Below are 18331 nucleotides of genomic sequence, written 5' to 3'. Positions count from 1 at the left end.
AAGTAATTGGTAAAGAGAATAGCCAATCTTAATGAGGCACATTTGGGCCAACCAGGGTCACATAACTGGCTGAAGTGACCTCATTTGGCTTCACCAGGCAACTCTGAGTGAGACGTATTACTCCTGCTGGGAGGACGGTGAAGCAGAGACTCAGAGATGTCAAGCCACAATTCAACTTCGAGCAGATGGAAGAGGACAAATTGGAATTTAAAGCAAGTTTCTGGGGGTGCCCAGAAGGCTCAGTTGGTGGAGTGTGCAACTCTTGATCTCAGGGCCATGAGTTCAAGCTCCACGTTGGGTGTGGAGTTTACTTCAAACATTTGTTTTTTAATTTAAAACAAGTCTCTGGCTCTCATTCCTGACCCATTCACCACATTGTATGCCTCCCTTTCCCTTCCAAGAGCTAACTGCCTACTCCCTCCTTTTTCTCTGGTTTTCCTTTTGTTCTTTCAGTTCTGGAGCAAACAGAGCTCTGTTTTGTTTTGCTTTTGTAAATAAGCACATTGAAAAATAACCAGTGGATGCCAAGGCAAACTTGTATCAGCTCCTGAGGCTTGATTGTTAAATTTTTAGGAATCTTGGGACCTGGTTGTTAACAGCCATTATAAAATACTAAATTGCATAAAACTTACAATTAAATGTTACATTAAAAATAAAGTAATAAACACTCAAAACTTGTCACTTCCATTTGTTTTACTACATTTGCTGATATTTGTTCTTTTGAGGGTACTTATATCTATTGTATCTACTCCTCCTCCTAAATCTGTGTTTGTGGGCATCTTATTTGTAGCTTGAAAGTAGCCTTAGTAGGGGATATTTATCCACAGAATTTGGCAAATACTGCAAAATAGAGCTTTTCTGCCCAGACTGGTTGTTAAACATTTGCCAGCACACTATGGGTCATGACAAACATGGAGTGTACAAAACTTGAGTGCTGCACCCTTGTGTGACCATCACCCAGCTCAAGATGTAGAGTGTTTTATGCAGGCCCCAAGAGAATCCCTCATGCCCTGACTAGCCTACACCATATACTTCCCACAAGTTAATTACTGTTCTGACGTTTCTCACCTTAGTATAGGTTCACTGACTTTGGTCATACAATAAGTTCTCTTTAGTGTACAACTTATTTTGCTCCACTAGTATCAGTGAGATTCATCATGTTGCATAGACTGGCTTATTTATTTTTATTCCTGGATAGTATTCCATTGTATAATTCTTTTTTTAATTTTTAATTTTTTAAATTTTAAAAATGTTTTTATTTCTGAGAAAGAGAGAGAGAGAGAGAGAGAGAGAGAGAGAGAGACACCATGAGTAGGGGAGGGTCAGAGAGAGAGGAAGCTACAGAATCTGAAACAGGCTCCAGGCTCTGAGCTAGCTGTCAGCACAGAGCCCGACTTGGGGCTCGAACCCACGAACAGTGAGATCATGACCTGAGCTGAAGTCGGACACTTAACTGACTGAACCATCCAGGCGCCCTTCCATTGTATAATTCTATTGTTATTTATAAAATAATTTAGAATGTAATATATTTGTCCATTCCCTTGTAGATGGACATTTGACTTTGTTCCAGTTTGTAGTGCTTATGACTACAACTTCTGTGGATGTTCTTGTCCATGGCTTTCAGCAAATAAAAGGCCTTCATTTCTCTTAGGCACACTGGAGCAGAGTGTCTGGGTTGGAGGGTGGTCCACATTTATCTGCTGCAGATGTGAACAGGCAGCACTTTAATGTCTACTGTATTAAGTCTTTGGGATTGAGATTGTAGCTGTTAGAAGAACAATTTGAAGACATCCCCTGTCCATCACTATTCAAGTAAGATAGAAAGATAGATGTGTGTGTGTGCATGACCTATAGCCTAACAGCATTTTGAGAGTTCAGCAAGGAAAAAAAATGCTTCTTTTGGGGGGGTAGAGAGTAGGAAAAAGGAGAGGAGGAGATTGAGAAAGGGTAACAGGACAGGAAGTATGAGGAAGTGGATGTGAGCATACCTTTGTGTGATAAGACAGACTAGGATTGGAGAATATGGGGGCATGAGGTTGAAGAGTCCCATGAGCAAAGCTGTGGGGTCATGTGGCACCACAATGAGCTTTACATCAGCTCACATTTGGGGCCCATGTCTGGGTTAATGTGCTTTAGTCCCTATCCTTTGGGAAAGAAAAGAAATGATGTTTTTCAGACTCAGTAGGTGGCATGTATTGGCATGCAAGGGCCACCAAATGAAATTCTGATTCAAAACTGCTTTACTGAAAGATTCTTTGGCCAAAGCTAATGCATAATTAGACAATCTTAGTGAGCTAGACTCATTTCCCTAGTAAATCCTCCCCTCCTTGTCCTCCACTTGCTTCCCTATATCCAGTTCCCTCTCTGCCCCTCTCCTTATGATCCCTGTCCTTCTGCACCTTCCACCACTCATCTCTCTCCGTCCTTTGTCCAGATTTCCTACCTTTTCTCAGGACTCTCCTAAGACTTCAGAATGCCTGTTGCCTCTTAAAATCCATCCCTCCCATAAGCTAGGGATACAGGCAACTGCAGAATTTAAACTGCAGAATTTAAACTGATGAATTAAGAGCGATAATTAAAATTTTTTATTTATTTATTTTTAAAATATTTTTATTTATTTCTAGGAGAGAGAGAGAGAGACAGCGTGAGCAGGGGATGGTCAGAGAGAGAGGGAGATACAGACTCCGAAATAGGCTCCAGGCTCTGAGCTGGCAGTCAGCACAGAGCCCGACGCGGGGCTCGAACCCACGAACCGCGAGATCATGACCTAAGCGAAAGCCGGACGCTTAACCGACTAAGCCACCCAGGCGCCCCGATGTTTATTTATTTTTGAGAGAAAGACAGAGCACAAGTGGGGGAGGGACAGAAAGGAGGAGGGACAGAAAGAGAGAGGGAGACAACAGAATCCAAAGCAGACTCCATGTTCTAAGCTGTAAGCATGGAGCCCGACATGGGGCTCAAACTCAGGAACCATGAGATCATGACCTGAGCCAAAGTCAAACACTTAACTGACTGAGTCACCCAGGTGCCCAAGAGCAATAATGAAGGATTTAAATAAACGCAGGCAAGGCCAGTTATTTATAGAATAATTTAGAATTCTTTTGGGTGCATATGACCCAGGGTTACTGTGATTTTATGTCAACCTGACTGGTCCTAGTTGCCCAGATATGTGGTTAAACATTTTTCTGGACGTGTTTATGGGTGTGATTAACATTAAAGTTGGTTGACTTTGAATAAAGCAGAGTGCTGGTGGACACCAGCACCAGCATGTGCCACGCAATAAGTTGAAGGCTTGAATAGAACATAAAATCTACCCACTCCCAGCAAGAGGAATGCTACAGCAGATGATCTTGAAGTACAACATCGGTTCTTCCTGGCGTCTCCGGCCTGCTGGCCCACCCTGCAGATTTTGAACTTGTCAACCTCCATTAGTATATGAGTCTATTCCTTAAGATAAATTTCTTTACACACACACACACACACACACACACACGTTTCTGTTACCTTAAAGAATGTTGACTAATAATACAGTTACTTGACCTATATGAATGTGTGCACATATTGATTAGAACTTCAGATGCTAAACTCTGGATAAAGCTGATTGGACTAACCTGGAAAGGGACCCACAAAAATCCGTCTTTCCACACTAAATCAGAGGGTCAACAAAAAGCCTACTAATTAGGGCAAAACTACCTAAAAGTCATGCCTGAAATGTTTTAAGTAAAAATATATTGGACCATAACTGCATAATGCAAGAGAGAAGATAAAAGTACAGAAAATTTTAAGGATAGACTAGAAACTACGTTGCATCAACATTTGAGAATTAAAGAAGTTGCCAATTAGTAAGGGCAAGGCTTTCACCTCATTTTGTCAATGGAGTTAAACTAAAATTGGAGACCTAATTTGAAAAAAAAAAAAAACAGAAAACAGAATAGGAAGCAACCCATTACCTGAAAGATAGCACGTGGCAGAGCATGTGGGAGGGGGTTCAGAACAAAAACAACAGAACCCAAAATAAACATATGCCCCGAGGATCTGTAGCTACAACCAAGCACCTTCTGACAAGGACACTGTAGACACTGTAAACAGAAGGGACATTGGAATAGTGATTATCTTGCTTTACAAAGGAAAACTGATACAATGAAAAATCAGAAAATGCAAAGGACCCAATATCCTGCCATACCCTTAAACAATTAAAGTGAATAACTACAAATATAGATGCTCCATCTCATTGTTCTTGGTAGATGTAGGTGTTATTCCTTCTGTGTTCAACCTTGTCACCTTTGCTCAACCTCCTTCTAAGACTAAACATAACACAAGGTGGTAGAAATTTTAGATAACTCACAGACCTTCCCTGTTTCCCAGACCTTAACTGTAACCCGTGGGCATCTGACTGATAAGGTTTCTTCCTGCTCTGTGATTCTATCTCTGCCAATTTAACAGGGAGAGACTTACTCTGCTATGGAACTGTGATATTAAATGCACACCAGAAGGACTATTTGTTGAGATCTCAGAGGACTCCTTTATTCATAGACAAGTGTCTTCTCTGGATACACCTTTGCCTCTTCTATTTGTGCATAAGCGATCTCGACAGGCCCCTTGTTGACTAGCAACCTTATGGGTTTCCTGGGTGGAATCTGAAACTGGCTCCTATACACGGAGGACGAGGAGAGGTGGTAGAAAGAGGCAGGCACTCTGGGTTAGTAGGTGGTGGGTCTAATAAGCAAAGGAACTTCTATACAAAGCTTGTCTTGGGCAGTAGCACCTGCCCACCAAACACTAAGGCCTTAACTAGGGTTAGTCATGTATACTTCCAGATGATCTCAATGCCACATCACTATAAAACAGCTCTTATTTGTGGAATTCAAACTGGTGTAGCCACTGTGGAAAATAGTATGGAATTTCCTCAAAAAATTAAAAAATAAAGCCATTTTATAACCCAACAATTCCACTACCAGAGATTTATCCTAAGAATTAAAATAAACCATAATTTGAAAAGATATATGTACCCTTATGTTTACTGCAGCATTATTTACAATAGCCAAATTATGGGAGCGGCCCAGGTATCCATCAACTGATGAATGGCTAAAGAAGATGTGGGTTATATATAGTGAAATATAGCTCAACCATAAAAAGAATGAAGTCTTGCCATTTGCAACAACATGGATGGATCCATAAGTAAATAGTCAGTGCTATGAGCATTGGGGTCCATGTGCCCCTATGCATCAGCACTCCTGTATCCCTTGGGCACATTCCTTGCAGGGCTATTGCTGGGTCATAGGGGAGTTCTAGTGTTAATTTCTGGAAGAACCTCCACACTGCTTTCCAGATGGACTGCACCAGTTTACATTTCCAACAAAAGTTTAGGAAGGTGCCCATTTCTCCACATCCCCACCAGCATCTAGAGTCCTCTGATTTGCTCATTTTAGCCTGGCGTGAGGTGGTATCTCAGTGTGGTTTTGATTTGTATTTCCCTGATGAGGAGGGATGCTGAGCGTCGTTTCATGTGTCTGTTGGCCATCTGGATGTCCTCTTTGGAGAAGTGTCTGTTCATTTCTTTTGCCTTTTTCTTCTCTGGGTTGTTTGTTTTTTGGGTGTGGAGTTTGGTGAGTTCCTTATAGATTCTGGATATTAACCCTTTATCTGATATGTCATTTGCAACTATCTTTTCCCATTCCGTTGGTTGCCTATTAGTTTTGTGGGTTGTTTCCTTTGCTGTGCAGAAGCTTTTAATCTTGATGAGGTCCCAATTGTTTATTTTTGCTCTTGATTCCCTTGCTTTTGGGGATGTGTCAAGTAAGAAATTGCTGTGGCTGAGGTCAAGGAGGTTGTTTCCTGCTTTCTCCTCTAGGGTTTTGATTGTTTCCTGTCTCACGTTCAGGTTCTTTATCCATTTTGAGTTTATTTTTGTGTATGTTGTGAGAAAATGATCTAGTTTCATTCTTCTGCATGTTGCTCTCCAGTTCTCCCAGCACCATCTGTTAAATAGGCTGTCTTTTTCCATTGGATACTCTTTTCTCCTTTGTCAAAGGTTAGTTGGCTGTACATTTGTGGGTCCAATTCTGAGTTCTCTATTCTATTCCGTTGGTCTATGTGTCGTTTTTGTGCCAATCCCATACTGTCTTGATGATGACAGCTTTGTAGTAGAGGCTAAAGTCTGGGATGGTGATGCCTCCCGTTTTGGTTTACTTCTTCAATATTACTTTGGCTTTTCGGGGTCTTTTGTGGTTCCATACAAATTTTAGAATAGTTTGTTCTAGTTTTGAGAAGTATGCTGGTGCAATTTTGATTGGGATTGCATTGAATGTGTAGATTGCTTTGGGCAGTAATGCCATTTTAACTATATTTATTCTTCCAATCCATGAACATGGAATGTCTTTCCATTTCTTCATGTCTTCTTCAATTTCCTTCGTAAGATTTCTTTATTTTTCATCATACAGATATCTTATATCTTTGGTTAGGCTTATTCCTAGGTATTTTATGTTTTTTCATACAATTTCTGTTTTTCATACAATTGTTATTGGGATCCGTTTCTTCAGTTCTCTTTCTGTTGCTTCATCGTCGGTGTATAAAAATGCAACCATTTTATGTACGTTGATTTTGTATCCTGCAACATTGCTGAATTCTTGGATCAGTTCTAGTAGGCTTCTGGTGGAGTCTGTTTGGTTTTCTATGTAGAATATCATGTCGTCTACAAAAAGTGAAAGTTTGACTTCTTCTTTGGCAATTCTGATGCCTTTTATTTCCTTTTGTTGTCTGATGGCTGATGCTAGGACTTCCGGCACTATGATAAACAAAAGTGATGAGAATGGACATCCCTGTTGTGTTCCTGATCTCAGGGGGAAAGCTCTCAGTTTTTCCCCATTGAGGATGATGTTATTCCAGAGAGTGAGAGAAATAGGTAGCAGTGGAAGTGTAGAATTTACATCTAGAGAATGGATTAAATGTGACTGTTTAAGCAAGCCAGTGACCAGAATTAATCAGGGCAGTGCATCCATGTTGGTCTTGCCCAGGCTCTGGTGAAAAAAAAAGAAAAAAGAAAAAGGGCAGCTCTCTAGCAGGGATGGGCATAGTTTGGGCCAGTAGGCTAGCAGGGGTTCTGCCTTGGTGGTTGTGGGGAGAAAAGTGGTGGCGTCCCAGTCCCTTCCCAAACCAAGCATTGCAACTCACTCTTTTGGGTGTGATCTCCCTGTGCCAGTGCTATGTTTATAGGGACATAGAGCACAGCCCTCGTTTCCAGATCTCAGTCCGCACGCCCCATTGATATTGCCTAAAATATAAACTCGAGGGTGAGTCCCTCAGAGTAGTTTCTTTTTTTTTTTTTTATAAATAGTTTATTGTCAAATTAGTTTCCACATAACACTCAGTGCTCATCCCCAAAGTGCCCTCCTCCATGCCCATCCCCCCCTTCCCCCCACATCCATCAGTCCTCAGTTTTTGTCAGCATTCAAGAGTCTCTCATGGTTTGCCTCTCTCCCTTTCCCCCACCATTTCTGCCCTTCTTCTCCCCCTTGTTCCTCCGTCAAGTTCCTCCTAATCCTCCTATACGTGCAAACATATGATATTTGTCCTTCTCTGCCTGACTTATTTCGCTCAGCATAACACCCTCAAGGTCCATCCACGTTGCTACACATGGTCAGAGTAGTTTCAAACCTCTCTCCTTCCTCCTGCGGATCGAGCCGGAAGCCACTCTTATCCCCTCCAGGTCGAGCTGGCAAACGATGAGCAGTTTCTCCCTGAGTTGCCTGGGAGGAGTGCATCCCACCTAGGGTCAGATGGACACCAGGAAACCGGTCCCTCTGTGTCCTGTCGCCCGAAATATAAACTCGCGGGTGAGTCCTTCAGAGCAGTTTCAAGCCTCTCGCTTCCCTCCTGTGGGCCCATCCAAGCCAGAAGCACAACAGCTCGGCTTCAGGAGCTGCTTGTGTGCCCTCCAGGTCGAGCTGGTGAGCAAGGAGCCGTTCCACCTGGGGTCGCCTGGGACGAGTGCGTCCAGCCTAGGGTCAGCTGGACGGCAGGAAATCGGATTCCTCTGTGTCCCGAGAGGATGTTTTTCTCTTCTCCAGGGACAGGGACAGTGTCTTGAGCAGTTTTGGCCACTCTTTCTTTTTCCCCCTAGACTCACTGAGGCTCCCTGCAAAGGGGGATCCCCCTCTCCCTCTGTGTCTCTGGTCCCAGCCCGATTTTATCTTCCCCAGTTCACACTCACGCTATAAGGTTTTCTCAGCAGACTCTGTCTACTTTTCCTCCAAAACTCCTGGATTCTGTAAGGGTTCCTATGACTTCAGGCCTTCTCCGTTTGAGAGATGGGGGTGAGTGAAATGTACGGAGCTCCCTACTTCTCCACCAACTTGCCTCCTTCATAAGGTAGTGCATTTCAACAGGTCTGGTTTGCCGCAGGACAATGGGATCTCAGTGGAGATTGTGTAGTTCCCCTTCAGGATGTTAAGTACCTTAACATCTGGGTGGGATGTCCCATTGCAAGTTCTAGTAGATAATCTCTTTTCCAAGTGTGATGGGACTTGGTGTTCTCAGCAGCCTAGCACATTGGCCCATAATGATAGACCGAGCAATGGCTATTTCTTATGACTTCCACAACTTATGGCATTGGGTGTTTTGGTCTCTAGTCTTGCATATGGGGCAATAGACCCTTTGTTGGTCACTGAAATGTATTAAATCCTGGGACAGTAAGGCAGTGCATCCAGCCAAGGTGCTTTTGCCTGTTACTAATTTAATCTTCTGCTTTAATCTCTCATTGTTCCTTTCTATAAACCTTGTTTCTTATGGGTTAGAGGAGAGATGGGACCTCCATTAAATGTCATCTTCTTTTGCCTAATTTTGGAAATCATGACCTATGAAATATGATGCCTACTCACTGTCTATTTGATGATGGTATCTGTACATGATACTCAGCTTCTCTAATTCTCTCATGGTGGAGCCTGGCTTGCTTGGGAACGGGAAAAACTTGGTTTAGGACAGAAGCAGTGTCCACATATATCAAGTTTCAAATTCTCACTTGAGGGAGGGGGCCAATATGAGCAATTCACCAATCACTCCTGGTTGGGAAGTCTAGTGGATGTCCCCAGATTTCTTTGGCAGTGTCACTGAACACTGTTTAAAATACACAGGATATGCTGTTACTGCATTCACCGAGTCACTGTTATTTCAAAGGCAGTCCAGCATCCTCGTCAATAGGCCATTCCACTTGGACACTTATTCTGCACTTTCCACTGAAGGATCAGTTGTAAAGGCTTATACCTGACTGGGGGCATCAGCTTCCTGATTGCGAGAGGATGTTAGCACATTATGAACAATTATGTGGAAAACAGTGAAAATTGCTTCAGGCTTTTGCAGATGAACCCAAATGTCTTTCCACCTATCCTGACCCCATGAAGGTTTATTTATGATTATGCAACTTCTTACTGTCTAAGCTATAGGGGTAATCCCTTTAGAACAGCCCAAATATCAAAACAAAGGTTTGACCGCCAGGGCTCATGGTTTTGGTTACCAGCCAAACCTCCCTGAGTTAAGTCCACTGGCTGCTGTTGTTCCTTCCTGTTTCCAGCATTTGTATACCTTGCATCAGTGAGAATTTCCCCTACTCTTTCCCTACAGGCCACAGGGGACACCATGAAAATATGGGTAGAAGCATTTGGAGAAACTACATGCTCTTCAGGGTCTAGTAGCACCTGCATTTTTAGAGACAGTGACCTGGTGGACAGGTGCTCCTCTGGTCCTAATAGCCATGCCACTTAATCAAAAGGGGAGTTTGAGCCATGCCAAAGGTGGGTCAGTATTCTTACCAACCCATTGTTAGAAGGGTAGTTCTTACCATGATATGCTGTTCTTCTGTGAAAGATCCTATGTTGGGAGCACTATGTATACTACTAGAAACTATTACTCTATGGGGGTATACTGGGTTTCATGATCTTCAACCATGAGGTTCTATCTACCAGAAGATACATCAGAGGAAAACCATTCTTTAATCTCATTGGAAGAGACCTTCTCAGGAACTGTTGAAAACAAAGACAACTGGACATTCCAGGGAATCCATCCTTGGGTTCATGTTTCACAATTAAAAAAGCAATAGAAAATTCCACGTAATTTGGAAGACTACTCCAATAAGGAACCTCAAACCAAAATTCTCAGAAGCAGTTGATTTTTGGAAGCAGGCAGATGACCCAAAACCTTTAGAACCAGCTAATGACCTCAGATAATGGACAGCTTCTGCCCAAGACATAAGACCAGTGTCTCTGTCTAATTCCTGCTTTTTAAAAAATCTTCTTGCTTATAATCATTTTCATTTTCTATTGATTTCCCAGCTATTACCCATCCATAGTGGCCTATGTCTGTTTTCTTCCATTCTTGTGGCAATGTTAGGTCATTCTAACTCATTCTAATACCATTCTTAGGTTATCCCAAACAGCACAGCCCTAAATCCTACCTATTGTTGAATATGCCACCCATCACAGACCCCATCATGAAAACCTTTGGCAATTCTGACCTCATTATAAGACTATAGGGAATTATAGCCAATGGTATTTCAGATTGTACCTATCTTGACAAATGGCCTTAACCAAATAAACCTGTGACTTTGCTAGGGTCCCTCTGTCCCTTACAAAATATAGATTAGACCCTGGATAATCCTAAATCTGAATTCAACAAACTTCATATGTGATGGGCAAATAATTTCATTCTATGTATCACCAAGCTTGGAAATTCCAACTCAGAGGCAACTGCAATATAAGGTCTTCTTGATTATTCAGGCACCCTACTCATTGATTATGCAAAAAATCAAAGTAAAGTTCCCAACAGTGGGGATTATACAAATAGAAATCACTAACTCTAGCAATTACAAATGGTGCCACCTCTGCCTTACATGGAATACTGATCAGTCTCAACTTGTAGGCATGCACGGTGGTAGCAATCACAATCACATTGTTCTAGATTCTTGTTGGCTATAATGTGGTTATTGCTACTGCTAATATTTCCTTCTGTTCTTGAATCAATAAACAAGCCTGATGGAACAGTCTATATGCTTTAAAGAAGAAATGCTTGGCTCTGTAAAGTTGAACCCCATGGCCTATGGGATTTGTTCTCTTGGCCTGAGTTGGGCAGTTGGGTTTTCTGGTGTATTGAACAGGTTTCTAGCTCCTGAAAACTTGATGCTTTAACACATGCCCTGCATGCATATAGTCATCTTGCCTTGGCCTACCCCCACTTCCTGAGCGTTCTCTGATCAGGGGTGCACTTTTCAAATACAAACTAACCAGTCCAGAGTTTACAATCCCCCAACAACCAATAAGGGTAATTTCTCCTCTCCTATGCTACATGTGGAAACCACAGGAAAGGCACGAGCCCACATGTCTTCTCTCTCTTGCCCTCTGGCTCTGTGTTTTCACCCTTGGAGGGTGATTCCCTATGTGGGCCCTTGTGGTGTGATGTGTATTCTCTGTCTTGGGAACTGCGAATATAATGAGCTATCTTTTCAGTAATAGTCATCTCTTGGTCTGTGGCCTTGCCAAACATACATTATAATAGAACACATTAAAACACCTGGTGCTTAAGCATCTTAAAGACACTATTCATTGTTTTTGGTTTTGTTTTACTGGTCACAGTGCTGATTCATTGTGTTCTATTCAGAGTAATAAGCCTTAGCACCGTCTAGCTCTCATTAGATGATGGCCTTTATGATACAGCAACAAAAATGTTGAGAAGGTCTTGAAGTATGATGTATTATGGAGAGGACTGAACACCCCCAGGCAGCACAGGTGTGGATCTCTAGCCTCTCAGAATTGGCCAACCACTTGCAAATGAGAGAATTGTCCAACGAGGGACTGAGGTACTGATTATGCACATGAACAATATCCAGACTGTGCATGACAACAGAACCTGACTCACACTCTGCAGCAACCAAACATGGGGCAACAATCTGTGCCAGGGTGATCAGAATTTGGCAAATAACTGCTGGCTTCACTGCATCTTGTCTCTGCTTCTGATTCATGACAACCAGAAAAACCTAAACATGATACCAAAATAAACCACTTATTAGAAACAGATATCCCATTTCTACTTACCCAGCATCCAGATTAACAACCTTTAATCTAACTGTACCTAAAATCTCCTTTTTCCTACCATAAAGCTTTCCTGTCCCATGACTGCTTTTGAGTCTCTGCCAAAAACAAGTGATACCAAACTCTTGACATTCGAAAGGAAAGTTTTTACTTCAAGGGGACTATTGGCATACTGGGAGGTCCATGGTAATAGGGGGTGAAGGATGCTTGCCTTAGGGAGACGGCTGTGACCTGAGGTCTGTAGCATGTCCTTGTCTTCCTTTCATAGGGAGAAGTGGACAAAGCTGGGAATAATCAGCAGCGCAGTGGAGTGAATGGGTGGAGGTGGCAAGAGGTGACCCAATGACACAGCCAAGAACATGTCACCCCAACATTTGCCTCAGGCTGGAGGTGGGCAAATTTCAAGGTCTGGGTGAAGGAGGGACTGCTAACCTGAGTTTGATTGATGAGCAATTTCTTCACATTGGTTAGTAGGTACCACACAGTTCAGCTAAAAAGTGAAAAGGCAAAGAATGGTAATCTGGAGGGCCAGTGCTGGCTTTGTCACAGGTAAACAGGGGACAGCAAGGTCTTATCTAAGCTGTCCAGGGAAGTAGTCCTTTGTAGTAAGCTCTTTCCAGAACAGAAGGGATGGGGGATTCCTTACCTTCCCTGTTTTCCAGGAGCACTGGGTTCAGGTAAAAGTCAATATCATCAGTGGTACATAGAGAATTGTGGGTAAATCACCTCTGCTTGTTCTCCTTTTCTTTTACTCCCACAGTAAGGCGAGCTCAGTACCTAGGCTAAGTCCTTGGCTTCTTTACTCTCTGTTTCCATGCCCTGTTTCCCATTTCTCAATCTTTCCGTCTTGGTTCACAAGCTCATTTTCCTGGTGGTTACATTCCAGTAACTTCCTTAGACACATAATCTAGGAGTACCTGCATGGCTCAGTCATTTAACCATCCGACTCTTGACTTCAGCTCAGGACATGATCTCACAGTTCATGAGTCTGAGCCCTGTGTGAGGTCTGTGCTGAAAGTATGAAGTCTACTGGTGCTTCTCTCTCTCTCTCTCAAAATAAAGAAATAATACTAGATTAGGTGTAATTTTCCCTCTAGTTTCTCAATCTTTGTTCTCATTCTTCTCACCTTCTGGAGGTGGGTGTGATATTCTAATGACATTCAAATAGCTGGTCTTATGTGTGGACCTGGACTTTTTTAAATTCTTCTTTGAAACTGTTCTTTTTTTTTATACCTGCACTACGAAATGTAATAGTATTCATGAGACTCATGTAAAATCCTTTGAAGTTATTCTTTGCTCATTTAATTATTAGTCTTTGAGTTCATATTGGTGGTTTTCCTCCAACGTCCTCCAATGTTTCCGGGCAATCTCTTCATGATTGTAAAGAGAAGCTCTGTTGGCTTGTGTTGGCCCTTTGCTGGTGGCTTCCTGCAGGTGCACCAGACACAAGCCGTTTCCTTGGGGTCCCAGCCTCTGCATCTACAGGCTGGTCTCTTCAATCAGCTTCCCAGAGACTAAACACATATTTCTCTTATTACTGGGGGGCTTATGTATATGTATTCTCTTTATATCACCTATTGGACTTAGGGAAAGAGCAGAGATAAACTATATATTTGGTTCATCATTTTTAATTGGATGATCAGTCATCAATTTAAGAAAGTGTTTTGCTGACCTTGTTTCCCTTGCCATCTTATTTCATTATGCATGTATGTATGTATGTATGTATGTATTCCCACCATCCCATTTTAGCATGTATATATCTCGAGATAAACTTTGCCAGACTTTACCCTATTCTATTTGTCTTCTAAACTTCTTTTTAACATCTGTGTTTTCTGCCTTAGGGTTCATTCCTAGCACTTAGTAGCCTGGAAGACCAAGAGTGCTCCATACACTGGACTTCAGCTTCAGTGGTAAAGATTTTTCAGAGCCTGACTAAGGCATGCTTTAAAAAAACCACACATTTCCTTAGGATGACCACACATCAGCATCTTAGGAGGTAAAGCCCACAATATTCATTTAAATGAGTGCTCACTGTGTTGAGGGAGGCAATGAGTGTTCATTAACTCTCTGGATGCAGGAAGCAAGACAGATGCTGCCTTCTCTGCTTTCATCTGGGATCCAAGCAGCAGCTCTGAGAGACGGGTATTGTGTGATTTAGTACACAAATTCATGTTTTAAGGCATGAAACAAACACCCCAAGGTGAAGCCAATTCATAGAAGTCTCTTTCCTTCAGGAATTTTGGTTGCTAAAGATGACTCCCCTCCACTGGCCCTACTCCCCAGCAGCATCTAGAGGCCAGAGAGCCTCTACCATTTTCCCTGTAGTCTTCCATAGGACAGCACAGGCCCTGTGAAGACAAGGATGGGCTCTTTTATGCCATTTCATGGGGATCAGCTACTGGGGCCTTTACCTGGCTTATAATGTAATTGACTTATTTTTAAAATTACCAGATCAGGATAAACACCCATAAAGCATTTAGAAAGTATCAAAACACCAGAAATCTTGACACAAGGAAGCAATGATGAATTTCATTTGGCATACTTCTCACCTCCTTTCCTATCCTTTGTTAAATGTTTGCCCCCAGAGATAATACTCTTCTATGCCATCATGTATCCTGCTCTCCTAAAAACAAAAACAAAAATAAAAACAAGAACAAACGGAAAGCAAACTTTAAACTGCTGTTGTGTGAAGTCCAAATCATAAATGAACTGCTCAGAAACTACAAGCTTATTCACCTCTCACTTTGTAAGCAGCATGTAGGTCAAAATGCAGAATGTCTCCAGCCCCCTGAAGCTCCTACATATGAGATCTACCAGGCTGCCATGTCCAACAGCATCAATGAATCAGGGCAAGGAGAAATGTTCACTTCTCCTGCAGAAGCAGGACAATTGGCCAAGTTACTGACAAAATCTTGGCCATGTTGGTTTTTCTTTATTTCTTCTTTTTCTATTTTCACTTCTTTGTCTTTCTGAATAAGGTGCTATTATTGAATCTTCCTAACTGACAGACACGATTTAATGGGTTTGGGTGTACCTGCAGTCAACAGGCTTGTGCTATGATTCTATCCTTGCAGGACAAGCAGAGCTGTGGTTCCGGCTAGTCTATGAAAGAGAGTTGAGGTCAACTTTCTGGTCAGAGTCACCTGGCATGTCTGCCTGCTGCTAGAATTCTGTTTCTCAGATGTTGCTGAATCCTTGGTAACTAGCTGTGCTTAGTATTCCCTGCAGTCCAGCCCAGGGCCAAGTGCACCTTCACTGGCCTCCTGTACACTCTGGCTCTGGGCATAGGACCCCAACATCACTGGCAGCAGGCATAGTTCTCCTTGGAAGCCCTGGGGAGAAGGCTATTTATCAACCCAATGTTCCCTGACCACCCTGAACCAACAGTGTAGAAATAACACCTCTGAGCTTGGCATAAATGCATTTTCAAGTCTCCTCAATGGTATTATATAAACAAATAGGACTTAGTGCTGAGTGATTTAATTTTAACTGGAACACAGGTTCTAGCACATGCACACTTGATTGTAAATCCATAAACTTGAAAGGGCTTAGAAGCTATCCAAGCCCAAGTTCATTTTGAGGGGAGCCAAACTCCTGAGCAGAGGAAGCTCCTTGGTTGCTGGTGAGCAGAGCATGGAGTAGGTTGCAGCCTTTGTATCACAGAGCCTCAACCCTGCCAACAACTCAAGTGTGCTAGGGCCACACCTTACCTTTGCCCACATGTCCCACAAGTGGTGCCAGCACAGTGAGGTCTGTAGGAAAGTCAAGTGAAGGAGCAAATTGGGTGGGTCAGGCCTTCTAGGGAAGTCTGAATATGAATGTGGAAGGAGAGGTCCCAGGGCATGTGAGTGAGGTCTGCCTCCCAAGAGAGGACAGCAGGTAATGTGAACAAACTATGCTGTCACTCTGCACTTCGTGGCTTTATCTGAAGTTGGACGCCACTTCTGCTATGAATGGTGTCAGAGCCCCTAGTGACCAGCACCAGACTCTACCCCAGCAGCACATCTAGAATGGCTGGCTAGCCCTCCATATACCAGTCTTAGTTCCCCATTCAGTCTTTTCCCATGGATCAGAGTATTGGGGGCACCTTCCTATTGTCCTCTCAATGATCTCTGGAAGTGACCCACATACTGTTGTTATGAAAGCGAATGCCCCCTGGCCTGTCTGCCTGAAAGTGCTCTCTCTCCCTGGGTACACACAAGTAGGCCAGGAGTGGCCAGGAGTGACTGTCATAGGGACCTGTTTATATGCTTTATTTTACCTTTTTGGCTGGAGGAATAAAGATAGGGTCTGCATCTTTTATGTCCCCCACAGTGGCTAGCATATAGTCCTACATAAAGTAGGTCTTCAATAAATGCTGATGCACAAACATCAATGTAGTTATCTGGGAATTTGTCTTAAATCACCAAATCCTGAGTTATCAGTGTTTTCCTTATTTGCTGTTCCAGGCCCTAGAAACATAGCAAAATTAGTCAGGGGGGCACAGTTCATGCTTCTTCAGCTGATGAGAGCATAACATACAATTTAAGCATCTGATTCAGAGCCAAAAATGTTAACCTCCAATTAACTTATATCCTCCTGACACCTATAATGTTTGGATTATGCAAATGCATGAGGTTATTAATCATGTCTAATTATTCAATTATGGAAGAGCAAATACCAGTGGAGATGCAAGCTTGTGAATGATTTACTAGAAAAGTACAGTTTGATAAGCATGGGGCCTGCAGCTTGGTGGTAAGAGAGATTTGTGGTGCACTGAGTGGCTTTCAGGGAGGAGTGAAGGATGTCACCTATCCTCCCTGGAGACTTGTGGCTTGCAAACCAGATTCTGTTTGTGGGGTCAGAGCTTGTCCTGCCAGAAAGGTATGTCTACTTTTTTTCTTAGAGCTGAGGTCACATCCGGCCCTCAGCCCATAACTCTGCTCATGGCTAGGTGGGGCTATCTTGGCCTCTTAGCAAGGGGCAACCTGTTTAATCATATCAACTCAACACAGGTCTTGAATGTTGGCTGAGTTGTTGGTAAGACATTGAAATAGTCATGGCCTGGAGAGAAATATGGACTCCACATTAATTTGGAAATAAGCAGATGATGTGACTTTTCACCTGGACACCTAAGCCCTGGGGTACACAGACTTCCCCCAAGGTTCTTGGCAACAGTTCTAGATCCCTAGAGTTCACATGATCTCCTCACCAAGTCAGATCGGGACACATGCCGGTTCCCTCTGCCACTCCCTGTTACTGATGCCCACAGATCCCTCATGTCTCCTATTCTGGAAAGCAGGATCATTGGAAGATTGCAGGTGGTTATGGTATCCAAGCCCAGCAGAACTTTCCTCTGCATGAAACCTTCAGTATTAGGTTGAAGTGGTGGAATGCTCTGAATCTAGAAATTCACAGAGTGCAGCAGAGGGATTGGTGAACTTTTCATTTAACATTCATTTAATGACCTTGCCCCTTCCATGCCCAGACTGTAGCCAAAGATTGCAATACTCTTGGCAGGGAGCCCTGTGGGAGCAAAGCAGAGAGAATATCAATAAGAAATGTTGAAATCAATTTTTTCCATGAATGTAAAAGTAACAGTTTTCTCTCTAATCTTGGCAATGATTATGATATGTCATTTTGCCAGTAAGAAAAGTATCTCTGAACAGCCAGAGCAGTACTTCTTACAGTTTAATAAAAATTATAGTTTTAAATATAATTCAAAATTTGAGAAGAATCACCAGTTGTTTTTTTGTTTTTACCAAGATACACAAACGAAAATTTGTTGATTAGGATTTTGTGTGCCTTAATCCAAATGATGTTAAAAACCCATTTTACCAAATAAGAAAGTGAAATATTTATTCAGATTAGTCAGTTCTCATCTTTACCAAAATGAATATTCACTATGTTCTTATTTCCATTAACAAAAAATATATGCAACAGTCATACCCTTAGGTTTTTAGCACTTTCACCATCTCTTTTTTGAATGCTAGAGAAACTTAGATTATTATGTCTCATATGCTAATGAGACCATTTATGATTTTAATAATGGATCTTTAATTCTCCCCAAGGCTTTCATAGTACATTTTATTTTGTAAATAATTTTTTCCTGCATATGATGTTACATTGTAACAAGTTCAATAATGAGAAACAGGATTTAGGCTTATTTTGCTTTTAGAATATTTTACAGCATAAATATGGAATTATCTGTATCAATTTTTAAGGATTCTTTGTTTTTTAATGTACCTTAAAATATTATGCATTATACTTTAAAAATA

Source organism: Hyaena hyaena, unplaced genomic scaffold (assembly GCF_003009895.1).
Source record: "Hyaena hyaena isolate Hyena2069 unplaced genomic scaffold, ASM300989v1 scaffold_1023, whole genome shotgun sequence".
Classification (NCBI taxonomy): Eukaryota; Metazoa; Chordata; class Mammalia; order Carnivora; family Hyaenidae; genus Hyaena; species Hyaena hyaena.
The sequence above is the reverse complement of the archived record's forward strand: the minus strand, read 5'-3'. Positions refer to the sequence as shown.